Source organism: Lepus europaeus, chromosome 6, assembly GCF_033115175.1.
Source record: "Lepus europaeus isolate LE1 chromosome 6, mLepTim1.pri, whole genome shotgun sequence".
Taxonomy (NCBI): domain Eukaryota; kingdom Metazoa; phylum Chordata; class Mammalia; order Lagomorpha; family Leporidae; genus Lepus; species Lepus europaeus.
In genome coordinates this window covers 30545842-30561538 of record NC_084832.1, presented here as the reverse complement: position 1 = coordinate 30561538, position 15697 = coordinate 30545842, and the positions used below count along the sequence as shown (strand labels likewise).

General features: G+C 35.6%; 1 pseudogene; it reads right to left on the bottom strand.

The window, feature by feature from the left end:
• Positions 1-1517: 1517 nt before the first annotated feature.
• LOC133762053 (mitotic spindle assembly checkpoint protein MAD2A-like) lies at positions 1518-15229 on the bottom strand (annotated as a pseudogene).
• Positions 15230-15697: the final 468 nt, after the last annotated feature.

Sequence of the window (15697 nt, the reverse complement as noted above, 5' to 3'; positions counted from 1 at the left end):
ATTGGTTTCCAGACATGTTTTGATTTCTCTTTTGATTTCTTCTATGACCCACGGTTCATTCAGGGGCATGTTGTTCAGCCTCCATATGTATCCATATGTTTGCATATGTTCTAGAGATTTCTGGGTTGTTGATTTCCAGCTTCATTCCATTCTGGTCAGAGAAGATGCATGGTATGATTTCGATGTTTTTGAGTTGCTTTATGGCCTAGCATCTGGTCAATCTGAGAGAAAGCTCCTTGCATTGCTGAGAAGAAAGTGTATTCTGCAACTGTAGGATGAAAAGTTCTGTAGATTTCTGTCAGGTCCATTTGTTCCAAAATATTGATTAGCTCTGCTGTTTTCTTGTTGATTTTCTGTCTGGTTGATCTGTTTATTGCTTAAAGTTGGGGTATTAAAGCCCTCCATTATTATTGTATTGAATCTATGTCTCCCTTTAGAGCCCTCAACATTTTTAAATACCCAGGTGCCCTTTAATTATGTGCAGATACATTTATAATAGTTGCTTCTTCCTGTTTGATCCCTTAATCATTACATAGTGCCCTTTTTTTTCTCTTTTAACAATTTTTGTTTTAAAGTATTTTTTTCTTTAATAATAGGATGTCTATACAAACTCCTTTTTGGTTTCTTTTGGCATGGAATACCTTTTTATGTCTTTTCATTTTCAGTCCTCACGCATCTTTGTAGGTGAGATGTGTTTCTTGTAGATAGCAAATAGACTTTTTTTTTTTTTATAATCCATTCAACCAGTCTGTGTCTTTTAACTGGAGAGTTGAAGCCATTTATACTAGTTGGTTTTAGATGTTTTATTAGTATTTGTTGTTATTTAGACATATTGTGGAAGTAAATGTATTCATCCACTTGATAATTCAGAAGCTCAAAGATATTCATTACTGGTTTTACATGTAAAGCACTAAAAAAGAGAGAAATGTCCTTGTTCATAATAAGCTTTTATTTTATTTGTGGGAGGGGAGGTCAAGTAAAATAATTTACAGTTGGTTAAAGTATAATATTGATTGTCTCCATCTGAAACTTAACCAATAATGGGCTCAGCCTCCTTGTGGCACAGCAGGATAAGTCTCTGCCTGTGGCACTAGTACCACATATAGGCAACAGTTCAAGATGTATCTGCTCCTTTTCTGATTCAGCTCTCTGTTAATGCACCCAGGGAAATAGCAAAGGAATGCCCAAGTCCTTGTGCTCCTGCATACATCTGGCAGACCTGGTTGAAACTCCTGGCTCTTGGCTTCATCTTGTCCTAGCCTGGCTATGGAGGCTATTTGGGGATTGAATCTGTAGATGGAAGAACTTTCTTTCTCTGTCTCTTTTCCTCTATCTATAACTCTCCCTTTCAAATAAATTAAAAAATGTTAAAACAAACAAAATCTTAATCAGTGGAAAAAAACAATGACCAACAAAATAAAACAAAAAGAAAAAAACAACACATTATCAACTACAGTTAACTTCATTTGAGAAAAAAAATCACATTTAATAAATACATTATTTTCCTTTTATCATTATCAGTCATTGACAGGAATTTTGTAGGCCATAATGCTGTTTATTTTGTAGATAGTTGTAGTAAATGAACAGAGACTTTTTTTTTCAGAATTGATAATAAACTCTGGTGCACATTCTTCATGTTTCTCAGGGAAAGCCAAATCTTTGTCTAAAAAAAAATCAGTGGATCAAATGAAAATGAAACTTGCAATAGTGCCAGAAATGTCACTGTTGCTGTGATCTGTCTGATCAGAATTTCACCCTGGATAACTTCCTGACACTTTTCTCTGGGAGCTTTGTTATCCTTTGCAGTATTGTTTCATTGGATACCAAATTGCCATCTTTCAAGGACCTTACCGCTTTTAGTATTTGAGATGACTACTGTCAGTTTCCGACTGAATGCTTGTGTAGTCAGTACTTTAGTTGCTCCACAACATTGTTTAGGTATTTTATGAGTTCAGGATCAGTGGTGACAAGCAAGGTGAATGTGTACTTCTGCACCTGAGTAAAGGACTGAGATGAATACATGCCATGCTGATATAAAAGTGCTGTTGATGCCAAATGACAAGAACTGGGTACAATTTCAGCCCTCCTTAGCAGGGTGATATCTGTTCCTGGGAGAGCTATCACTCCACGGCCACACTCACAAAAGAAGGTGAGTGTTTCCACTCCACAGATGGAGACTCCCACAGAAGTTCCTGGCCATTATTTTCAAATGCCAATGACTATTTTATTTATACAGGATATGCTTGAATATCTATGCCAGTAATTAAATTATTTTCAATAATGTTTAATATAACCTTTGCAATTTCTATGTTGTTTTATTTATTTGAATAACATGCATTTACCAAGCCACACACATTACCCAAATTAAAGGCTTGATGAATTATTACTATATTTGTGGATGTGTAATTAAAAAAACACAATTTAAGCAATTTGTTTATCAAGCATAATTCTTTCTTTTTTTTCTTTTTTTTTAAATTTTTTTTAACTTTTATTTAATGAATATAAATTTCCAGTGTACAGCTTATGGATTACAATGGCTTCCCCCTCCCATAACTTCCCTCCCACCCACAACCCTCCCCTCTCCCGCTCCCTCTCCCCTTCCATTTGCATCAAGATTCATTTTCAATTATCTTTATATTCAGAAGATCAATCTAGTATAAATATTTCAACAGTTTGACCCACATAGAAACACAAAGTGAAACATACTGTTGGAGTACTAGTTATAGCATTAAATCAAAATGTACAGCACATTAAGGACAGAGATCCCACATGAGGAGCAAGTGCACAGTGGCTCCTGTCGTTGACCCAACAAATTGACACTCTAGTTTATGGCGCCAGTAACCACCCTAGGCTGTCGTCATGAGTTGCCAAGGCTATGGAAGCCTTCCAAGTTTGCCGACTCTGATCATATTTAGACAAGGTCATAAAAGACAGAGTGAGGATAGTAACCAATGATCCTAAGAGTGGCATTTACCAGGTTTGAACAATTATACAGCATTAAGTGGGGAAGAGGACCATCAGTACACACAGGTTGGGGGTAGAGCCATTGGTGGTAGAGGTTATGATTACAAAGGAATGAGGCCCAAGTGTGCTAGACAGGGTATAGAACCAAGGACAGAGTCATTATTAGAGGAGCTAAGAAAGGTGATGTCTAAGCAACAATTAAGTTTTCTGATTTAGAGGCAAATAGAACCTGATAGAAGGGGCTTGATAATAAGCTGTTGGGCTTTAGGCCTTGTAAGTTAAGAGGCCCAGACCTATCTATCTCTTCACATGGGGTATATCCTAAGGGAGGTGTGAACCTCCTAGGGAAAGGCACTCTGTTGACTTTCATTACTTGGCTGGCCTGGGAGGAGAGCTGGCCAGGTAAAGGCAGGGGGCATCTCTAACAAGAAATTTTCAGTTCTGCCTGCAATGTTGCTGACCCTACTTGGCCATTCCCTCAGCTGCAGTGGTCACTTTGGAAGTTGGGCTGAGTGAAGGGCTTTTCAGCTTGGAGCCAATAAGATCTGTGGCTCTGACCTGGGCATCCTTCGACTCCAGGGCAGGTCCATTTCCAGTGATCCAACTCTTGGCAGAGCTGCCAGGGCTCTTCACAAGCTGACTTCTCCTGAAGCCCAGGCTCACCACTTTGAAAGCCACTGCAGTGGACTGGCCTGTTGGGTCTCCTTGAGGGCAGATCACTGTACAGATCAGCCATTAATAGGCCTGCCCCCCCATTGCTTCTGATGCCGAGCTTTCTTTTCCTCCTGGTTTGTGTTAAAGCAGACCAGAGGATGCAAGTCAAGGGAGTGCCCGTGTCCCATCTCTAATCTTCGGTGGCCTGAACTACAAGTCTATAGTCACAGGCATGTTCTGTAGTAGTTTTTCTAAGGTAGACGATGCCCATGAGGAAAATTATATTCTCACTTTAAAACTTTCTTTCCCTTTGGTCTGAAAGGGAGGTTTTTTCTACTTACTGCTTACTTGGCTGATGGCGAAGTGAATCTAGCTATGAAATTATTATTTAAGTTCTTATTTTGGCTATGCTATTACAGAAAAATGTTAGCCATCTCTTTTATAAGGTCTAAAGATTAAATTGTGTGTCCTACAGATTCCTTCATAATAGAATTAGTTTCCTACCTTGAAGAGAATAGAGAAATGAAAGAACAACTTGGGCTTAGAATAGAGAAATGAGGGAGCAAGTCCTAGATCGTATCAAGTATAATTCTAAAGCATGTAATTATTAACAAATTTTCATTCTCAAAATTTATGGAATGGAAAATTTTTGTTTTATGGATACTTGTTCATGTTACAATGACATGAATGTAAGAGAAAAATGTCAGAGAACAGCCTTGTAATAATTTCCGAAGAAGAAAATCCCATTTAGAGTAATCTTATTTTAATATTGATATTTAAAAAACTCAGAAATCCTTATCTTTCTCAGTGAATTTATTCTAAACCATAACATTGGTGGCTTTGGGACTGACTATACAAACTTGAATCAGAAAAATCAAAAGATAATAAGCTTAAAAGATGAATTTTGTTCTCATACTACAAGGAAACTTTTGAAGTCTAAATTAATTATATCACTTAGTCTATTAACTGAAGATAATTTCCTCATGACCTTCTTTTAAAAGTATTAATACAATGTAAAGTAAAAGCACTGATAATTATATGCAGAAAGAAAAAAATATCTTTGCTTGAGTTTAAGTATACTCTCTTAGAAAAATATACATAAATCTAACAATAGTTTATAAATAAATAACAAATATATAGGACAAAATAACAGTAAATCAATGAAGTTATAAAGTTAATGAAAAACCTATTCAAGTTGATTTCGAAGAAAATCACGCATAAATATGTTTTTAATGCTTTGGCATATACCTAATGATAAATTACAATACATATGTATGTAAGACTATCAGTACATCATTTTTCCACAAGTGCACTGAATTTTGTTGTGGATTATATATTTATATTTAATATCAACTCCCTTAACATCCTTCATGTCATTTTTTTAAATGTAGGTTTTCTACTCCTCCATGGTAATTTCAAATCCACTTTCCTTGAGATATTGTTCATTTTTCCCAAATTTCTGTATTTATTAGAAGAAAATGAATATGTGAATATTTCTTTTCTAATTCATGGAGTAACTTGTCATTCTTTATATTTAGTCTCTCTTATTTTAATGAATGTGATTTTTTTTTTTTTTGACAGTCAGAGTGGACAGTGAGAGAGAGACAGGGAGAAAGGTCTTCCTTTACCTTGGGTTCACCCTCCAATGGCCGCTGCAGCCACCACGCTGAGGCCGGCGCACCATGCTGATCTGAAGCCAGGAGCCAGGTGCTTCTCCTAGTCTCCCATGCAGGTGCAGGGCCCAAGAACTTGGGCCATCCTCCTCTGCACTCCTGGGCCAGAGCAGACAGCTGGACTAGATGAGGGGCAACCGGGACAGAATCTGGCGCCCCGTCAGGGACTAGAACCCGGTGTGCCAGCGCCGCAGGTGGAGGATTAGCCTATTGAGCTGCGGCGCCTCCTGAATGTGACTTCTTGACATGCACTTTCTTCATGAGATTTTCCAAGTTTGTTAATTTTATGCCTCAAGAAAAATCTTAGTTTATCAAATATAACTTACTCTAGCTCTTGTTAATAAATTTTTTCAGTCCTTTGTCTAAACAGTTAATTTAAATATTTTCATTTATTTTCCTCATAAGTCAATTTATAAGAAAAACTTGTCCATTCTGCATGTTTACCAGGAAAATGTCAGTGTAAGTCTTTTAAAATTTTACCTAAATATGATTTTGAATTCCTATCTAATAGAAAATTTTAGAGAATTCAAATAACCCATTTCTTTTAAAGATTTACTTATTTATTTGAAAGGCAGAATTACAGGGAGAGAGTGAGCAAGAGAGAGAGAGAGAGTGAGAGAGAGACACAGCGAGAAATATTTTACATCTATTGGTCACTCCCCAAATGGCCACAACGGCCAGGGCTGGGATAAGCTGAAGTCAGGAACCAGGAGCTTCTTCTAGGTCTCCCAAATGGGTTCAAGGGCCCAAGGACTTGGACCATCTTCCTCTGCTGGATTGTAAGTGGAGCAATTGGTTCTCAAATCAGCTCTCATACAGGATGCCAATGTAGCAGGTGGCATTTGTATCCTCTACACCACAATGCTTGCCCCTAAAATAGCCAATTTAAGTCTTTTCTTCTTTTGTTTTCAAAGTGTACTTTAAAATTTATTTTAAAGTTTCTGATTATTTGATGAATTTGGATGCTGAATTATTATTGGATACTGTTTTCATGAAGAACTGAGAAGGGTCTATGATATCTCAGGAGGAGGGGATAAAACTATAATTAAACTACTTAGTATTTTGCTCAAATATAAATAATTGAGAAATAAAACATGTAAATTTAATTACCACTACTTCTAAATTTAATACAACATAGACATGCATATCTAAACTGGATTTAAATTCAGTGTCTAATGAACTTTATTTTCTAAAGAAATGACTTTTTGAGACTTTGAAGGTTGGTTTTTAATGACTGTAAATTATCATATGTTTAACACTGGTGTCTCATTAGCTGTAAGAAAAACTGTTTTTGGAGAAAAGTATAAAGAGTAACTTAAAATAATTAGTATTTTACTCAGGATTCAATGGTGGTTATTTGAGAATGAAAGTGGCAAACTCACACTACAGTGTATACATGACAAGTGTGTCCAACATTATTTCATATCTTAAGAATGTAAGGCAGTGCCATAAATTAAGGTTTTACTCCAGAGCTATATATTGACAGATAAATTACTCTAAAAATTAAAAATAAATGTATACTAATTAAATTACAAAGCATCATGCTTTCCTCTTCAGTTATAACCAATTATGCATTATAAAAATTTCCTTATGATATTTTAATATAATTAAGTATTACAGTGTTAAGCATTCTTAATCTTTTTCTAGTAGAGATCATTGTCTTTCTTTATGCCCCCTCTGCTTCCTGAGTGAACAACAACAAAAAAATACATAATTTATGAAATCACCCAAAGTGTATACATGACTCCCCCACACAACTATATTTTCCTTCGTATCACATTTATTAAAACATTGACAAGAAAGAAGACAGGTGACACTGAGAATATGATTAGCCCCTGAGAAAAGAAAAGAAAATTAGATTTCTGAATTGACAATGTCAACAAAACAACCTGTTGTCAATGTTTGTTAGTTCACCTTGTCACTTGACAGTTACTTTATTATTCTTAACTCCTTCTGCAGATGAATATTGTGTTGATGTTTTCCTATATGATCTAAAATCCTCAACTTGTTTCTAATATGTATTAAATTTTAACTTGTTTAGTTTCTTCAAACATTTAGGAGAATTCAGGAACAGTGATTAATTCAGTATTTGATGTAATATTTGTTGTATTATGTAGTTCAATAGCCACATTAAGTGAAAGGACCCCAGGAACAAGGCTGACGTTATAGCTTTTCTTAATAAATGCATAGTGGTAAGAGGTAACACTGAATAAACTAATTTCCTGAAAGCTCTATGACCTGAAATTCGAAATTTTCTTTTTTTATATATATATAATTGTATCATTTAAAAGACTTCATGGGACCAGCATTGTGTTGCAGGAGGCAAAGCCACCACCGGCAGGCATCCCATATGGGTACCAGTTCAAGTCTTGGCTGTTCCACTTCTGGTCCAGCTCCCTGCTAATGTACCTGGGAAAACTATGGAAGATGGCCCAAGCATTGGGCCCTTGCACCCGTGTAGGATGCCTGGAAGAAGCTCCTGGCTTCAGACCAGACCAGCTCTGGCTATTGCAGCCCTCTGGGGAGTAACCAAGCAATGCAAGATCCTCTCCCCCTGACACCACGTAAACTCTGCCTTTCAAATAAATAAATAAACTTTTTAAAATAAAAGATTGTTCATTAAAATGTCCATTATTGGGTAATTACCTCAATGTTGTAATGCTAGAATATATAAGACTCATTTTGAATAATTTCATTCCATTGTCAGTATCTTAACTCTGTCATATCTGTTTTTTTTTTTTTCTTTAGGAAACCTACTTTTTGTCACTTATCCTTTCCTTTCATTCTCTGCAAGATGTCTAATCTGTGTGATGGAAAACACATGGAGGCAAATAATCATTACTCATATTTACAACAATAAGAGCTAGATATTATCAAAATGTCTCCATAGAAAGTAAAAATGTCTAGAGTTCCAAGAATGCATGACATTGTTTTGAGTCTCCAATATACAGCAATGTGATTTGAAAACATCCATTAAAACTCCCAATTAGGAAGTCATCAATTAAATGTTAGTGGATAAGAAGGCACGTTTTGGTGAGGCATTAAAAATGCTTCAGTTCTGTCTTCTAACTCTAATGTGGTGCTGTACAATAGGTAGCCCCAATTTGTGATATGTGGCTAGATAAATTTGAATGTAGAATAATTAAAATTACTTTACTCTTTGCTTTCTCAGATACTTTGGTCATTTCATATATTCAATAATTACTTAGACCTAAAGATTATCATTTAGGACACTTCAAAGAAATTTTTCATCACTGCAGAAAGTTTTACTGGAAGGTGGTACTCTATAGAGTATGTGACATTTCAACAATATATGTTACATACTTAATTAAGGATAATTTTGACATAGATGAAAATTATAGTTTTCATAATTCACTAACATCTGTTTAATTATCTGTAAGCCACATAATACGGATCAAATTAATGGATCTTGTCATCTAAATTTTAAGGAAGCAACCTATTGATAATTATCTGGTAGTCTAACTAAAAATCTTAGCTAAATCACAGGCATGCATTTAGCAGTCATTGGCTCAATAGCAGCAACATAGAAAGAAGACCATGATTTAGAAGAGGAGACAGATTTGTTAAATATAAGTTTCAGAATGTTATACTGAAATAAATGTGCATTTTTTACATAATGATTAGCCAAAGGATGGCAGGATCAATTCCTACCTGGTGGGAAAGGAATGACATATAATGTTTTCTATAGCTGACTCTAAATAATGGCGTAGATATTTGCCAATTTTACTGTAGGAAACAAGGTAGGAGGGGACACTTACTGTCAGGAGAAAAACTGAAGTGTGAACAAAATCTAATGGTCTATAAAGAATGACAAGTTTAGGAAACAAAATATATGTAAGTATGGAAATGAAAGGTTGGTGTGCAAGACATAAGTGCTTTGAGGCTGAAGAACAAGACAAGCTCTGTGTCATTTAATGGGCACATCAGTTACTAATACAGATATCACAGCTGCTCCTGTAGGAACATGAATATAATAATTATGAGTATTTGTGATCATATTTCTTTTTATGTCACTCTCTATGTGTTTTTTAGTACTTTGTGGAAATATTACATATTTTCATCTGTTATATGTTAATATTAGAAAGAGAATGTATAGTAAGATTTAGTAATGATATCAATTTATATAAAGTTGAATTTTAAGTTCTGCTAACCATTTCTCTTTAATGTGTTTTCTGGGAATTAAATATCCTATCCTATGTTTGAAAATGACCTTATTTTTTAAAATATGCCATCATCGTTTTAGTGTTATTTGACCTCACTCTTCACAATTCCATTTTTAAAAATGTTTCATATTTGACTTTATAATCACTGTCATTGTAAGAATGATAGATTTTATTCCACAGTACTTTCATTATATATCTTGTTTTCAGAACAAGTAATTCATTGCTGGATTTCATTCATTTATACTACCAGAAGACTTTCCAAGTTGTTGAGTACCAATTTAACAAATTGGTTTTCACAAAATTCATGGAAGCTATTATTCTCATCTATTTGACATTAAAAAATGTCTCTCCTTGTTAATCATCAGGAGATTAATTACAGCCGTGGTCATCAAATCAGCAGTGTGAAATTGAGGTAATTTGTATTCAAATAATAAAAGAAACCTATGTATGTACATATGATGATATATCACGAGCTCTATTACATTTTAGAGTGATTTTGATATTTTAAATTTTAGTAAATTATTTAATTGGAAAGCAAATTGACAATGACAGAGATAGACAGAGACAGAGAACTCCCATCCCATACACTGGTTCACTCTTTGAATGCCTACATTAGACAGGACTAGGGCAGGCTGAAGGCAGGAGCTTCCCATGGATGTCCAACATGGGTGACAGGGGTCCAAACTTTGGCCATAATCTGCTTCCTCTAGAGTATATTATCAAGAAGCCAGATTAGAAGCAGAACTGGATCCCAAACACTTGAATATGAGATGTGGACATAATAAGCAACAATTTAACCTCTGATATTTTAATTGAAATCATTCTAATTACCTCATAGATTCCTATTTACAAAGGAACATCTAGAAAAGAGAATGGCATTTTGAATACCCCTCTCAACTCAATGTGTCTGCAACACCTGAGCCTCCTCCAGGAGCCAGGATCTCCTTTTGGGTCTCCCAAGTAGGTCTGATGGGCCCAAGTACATAGGCCACTCACTATCCACCGCCTCCAAGACACAGTAGCAATAACCTGGATCAGGCAGAGAGACAGAACTCAATCCCAAGCACTCTGATATTTGTTGCAAGCTTTTGGTTTTAATGTTTCTTTTTATTTTACAAAGAAGATGAGCAATTAGAATATTTGTAGTTCATTCATAGCATGATTTTAAACGCATTTAATATGTATTTAATCTACAGTTTCTTTTTTTGAATCTCAAATTGTCCCAGATTGGAGATAGAGAGGTTTCTTAGACTGATTCCTTGCATTTGTTAGATGAAATAATGTAGTCAAGTATCACAGCCAAGTAGTCTTTCATAATTATCTTGTTATTTTTGATGTCAAGGTATCACTTGACATCACTTTACCCTTTGTCCAGAATCAGCAATTCCCCAAGGTGATTTGAAATAATATTCAACCTGTGCATTAGCGATGTTTAGTATCCCTGCTTTAAACTAAAGCACCAGCATAACAAATATTATTACAAAAACAATCTGCTAACAAATTTTGCAGTTATTCAGTACTTAGATTTTATTCCAGTAAGGACATACAGTCAAAATATTATTGTAATATCTTTTAAAGGAACTTTTAATATTTTCTCCTTATAGTCATTCAATTTAATTTTGATGTTAATAATTCATTTTAAAATTAACTTTGCAAAAATTAAGTTAAATTTACATTATGCAATATAATTCATGTTAGAAAGTCAAATCTAGCAAAAAAAGCAAATTCCAAGAAGTCTACATTCTACTTTTATTCTTGTCCTTGTACTCTACTTATTCATCTTTTTTTTTTTCATTTTTACGGGTATTTTTTTTTATATATATTTATGGGGCCAGTGCTGTGGCATAGCAGGTAAAGCTGCTGCCTGCAATGCCTGCATCCATTATGGGCACTGCATCCCAGCTGTTCCACTTCTGATCCAGCTCCCCGCAAACGTGCCTGAAAATGTCCCAGAAGATGGCCCAAGTTCTTGGGTCTCTGTACCTACATGGGAGACCCTGAAGAAGCTCCTTGCTCCTGACTTCTGATTGGCCCAGCTCCAGCCATTGCAGCCATCTGGGGAGTGAACCAGCTGATGCAAGACCTCTCTCTCTGCCTCTGCTTCCTTTGTTTTGTTTTTTGACAGGCAGAGTTAGAGAGAGAGAGAGAGAAACAGAGAGAAAGGTCTTCCTTTTTCCGTTGGTTCATCCCCCAAGTGGCTGCTATGGCTGGCACATTGTCACCGGCACTATGCACCGATCCAAAGCCAGGAGCCATGTGCTTTCTCCTGGTCTTCCATGTGAGTGCAGGGCCCAAGGACCTGGGCTATCCTTCACTGCATTCCCGGGTCACAGCAGAGACTGGACTAGAAGAGGAGCAACTGGGACAGAATCTGGCACCCCAACCAGGACTAGAACCTGGGGTGCTGGCACCGCAGGCGGAGGATTCGCCTAGTGAGCTGGGGAGCTGGCCAATCTGCCTCTGCTTCTCTGTAACTCTGCCTTTCAAAAATAAATCCATAAACTAGAGTGTCAATTTGTTGGGTCAACAACAGGAGCCACTGTGCACTTGCTCCTCATGTGGGATCTCTGTCCTTAACGTGCTGTACATTGTGATTTAATGCTATAACTAGTAGTCAAACAGTATGTTTCACTTTGTGTTTCTATGTGGGTGCAAACTGTTGAAATATTTATACTAAATTGATCTTCTGTATATAAGAGAATTGAAAATGAATCTTGATGCAAATGGAAGGGGAGAGGGAGCAGGAGAGGGGAGGGTTGCGGGTAGGAGGGAAGTTATGGGAGGGGGAAGCCATTGTAATCCATAAGCTGTACACTGGAAATTTATATTCATTAAATAAAAGTTAAAAAAATAAAATAATAAAATAAATGCATTTTTTAAAAATAAATAAGTACAAAAATGTATTTATTTTTGAAATGCAAAGTTACAGAGAGAGCAGAAGCAGAGAGTGAGTAAAGAAGAGAAAGGGAGTGATCTTCCATATGCTTGTTCACTCTCCAAATGGCCACAATGTCCAGGACTGGACCACAGCAAATCCATGAAACTAGAGCTTCTTCCAGGTCGCCCACACAGGTTACAGTGACCCAAGCACTTAAGCCACCCTAAATTGCTTATCCCAGGATGGAGCTGATGAGAAGTGGAGCAGCCAGGATAAGAACTAGTGCCCATATTGGATGCTGGCATCCCAAACAGTGGTTTAACCTGCTACACAACAACAGTGGTCCCACTTTTTATCTAATAAACCCTTTATGTATATTAAAATATTAAGTGATTATGTGCCTTTATAAAGTTATGTGAGTTCACATGTGTGACCTGGATATATCTGTATCCAACACAGATATGTGTAAACTGTTACACAAATCCACATATGAACTCTTAGATTCTCTCAGGAATTCTTCGTTTTACATTCATTGAATGAAAATTTTACAATCAGACATATCTACTCTGTTTACTCTAACCTGGATATATTTAAATTGTGAGGGAGGGTGGGAGGGAGGAAGGAAGGAAATATCATTATGTTCTTAGAATTATATCCACAAGTGACATTGAATGTGCTAAAATATTTTAAAAAATAAAATTTAAAAAATGAAATAAAATTATAGGAACTTTTGTCCCAGAATATGTGAATCTGCACACACTTCTTTTCTGAACCAATCCTCAAGAAAAGCAATGACCACATACAAGTCCACTCATCCCCCTTGAAGAGAATAAAGCAGTTGGCTCTCCATACTATGCTTTCTCCTTCACCACCTTGTAAAGAACCACTGAAGATTTTCTTGTATATTAATAACATGTGAAAAAAACTACCATTCTTTTTCTTTATTTTTTCTTCTATTCCAAAGATCACCTTGTATCTGTGTATTGCAGTATTTCACTTTCCTTTTAAAAACTGTATAGTACGCAATTATGAGCTATGGCAGAGTTCATCCAACTTATATGCTAATGGTGAACAATTACACTATTTATAGGATAATGATATTAAAAACAGTGCTGAAAAATAACAATCATAAATATATGTTTTCATAATTTACAAGCATTTTTTTGGGTTTAAAAATATAAGTGGTACAGCTCCTGTATAGGAATTGTACTATTTGCAACTTCCACCACAAAGTAGGAGAGTACTGGTTTTCCTCAGTCTCATGACAGTAAATAAACTCTGTACTTTTGATAATTTCTTCAGTCAAAAATATTGTCTCAGTATTTAACTTTCATATTTCTCATTTTGAGCAAATTTAACACTTTTTATACATATAAAAAAAGTTGTATTTCTATTTTTTATGGACTCCTCTAGTTTCCAGTTAAATAATTGTTGACCATGCTATACTTTATTTTCCAAAGCAATTCATTGCAGGGCAACAACGCTTTTCCATTTCATCACTGAGATCCTTCAATCACGGACAACTTTTCATAAATTAAATAATTATCTCAACAAAACATTTACTCGTAAATTTATTGACAATTTAGTATCTCAGTACCATATGCAATGTACATTTACCATGGCTTTTAGTTATCCAGTATGTTGATTACCATTCAAATGGGGAAAAGTCTTCCACATTTTGGATTTTGAATGGCTAAATAGAAGATACATATTTTTATCACCTACTTCTCTGGCAACAGACTGTAGTTTTATGATTGGATCTGGTCTTACAATAACCTAAAGAAGCATCAGCTGCTGAGTGTCCATTTTCAGGAAATGACTTAGTGTATAAATGTGACAGTGATTACTAAAGCCAGAATCAATTGAGCCTCAGCAGCTAAGACCTATAGTTCCCTATGCCCTAAGACAACATCTATAGAGTCATGGTGAGCAAAACTATAAAGTACTATGTTACTATTTAGATAAGTTGCAAGTTACTTTTCTCTAAAAGAATCTTGTAACAAATATTGATCTCGATTAAACAGATTATAGTGAATTCTATAACTATGAATTTATTTCAATCCAGACATTGATGCTGGAAATGGATGATACAGGCAATCGACATTCATGAAATGAATTCCTGACATTTGTTGTATATGTTTGAATTCTAAGGGGCAGAAACAGAGACAAAGATACAAAGAGAGAGTCAGAGAGATCTTCATTTTCTGATTCATTTCTCAATCTCCCCCAAAACTCAGGGGTAGGGCAGCCCAAAGTCAAAAGCCTGGGACTTCATTCATGTCTACTAGAAAGGTGTTGGAGATCCAAGCAGTTGATCCATCATCTGTTTTTTCCCAGTATGTGTAGCAAGAATCTGGTTTGGAACTAGAAGAGCTAGGTCTCAATCAGGCACTCCAATATGGGATGCAGACATCCTGAGAGGTGGCTGAACCCACTGGGACACAACATCCATACCAAATTCATGTTTGTAATGGGTTATCAAACAAGATCTTAGATGACAGAATGATTTCTATTATATAACAGTCTGAGGAATATGGAAAATATGGATTGGTGACTTCTAACTGAGACAGTTTAAATAAATTGCAAACTTAAGTTAGAAGTCTTATACATTTCATTCAAGTTACTGTCTGATAAGCCATAGCTTTTTCTGATAGAAAAAAATGCTCAGCCCTATTTTCAAAGTTCTGAGTTTCCCAGAAATCAAAGATTAAGCTTTCAGATAGACAAGTCATCATGAAAATTTTCTTACCTTTATAAAAAGAAAGCTGATGAATTTCCAAGGAAATGATTGTCACCCTGAGAACTGAAATCAGGACTTGTGGGAGAGTTGTATGAAGCAGCAGCCCCCAGGTCTCTAATTGCCCTAACCTTCTCATCCTGGCAAATGTAGAATCTTTCCCTACCTGATAGTGCAGTAACAGACTTGTTCCATAATCCTGAGGTGGATCTTAAAGTGAGTGTATAGCTGCTTGTGCTGAGGTCTCAAGCCTTGTACTCTCATAGTCTTCCCACACTAAAACATATATTATAATATATTGAGCAACAATGGATTTTCATGTGATGCATTACATTATTTAAAAAACTTGGATGATATTTTGAAATGGGTTCTGATTATGTTACCCCATGGAGAGTAGAATATAATAGTATACAAATAAATATAGCAATATTGATGAACTTGTGAGAGTTTATGTATCAGTGTGTTTGCTGTAGTAGCCAAGAGAGGTTATTATTTACTCATGTGGTGTTCTCAAATCAAACGTAATCTCAAGTTCTTAAAAATAAAATAATGGCATCAGGAATTCATCGGAATAATGTGGAGAAAGAAGTTTAAAATTAAACAACTT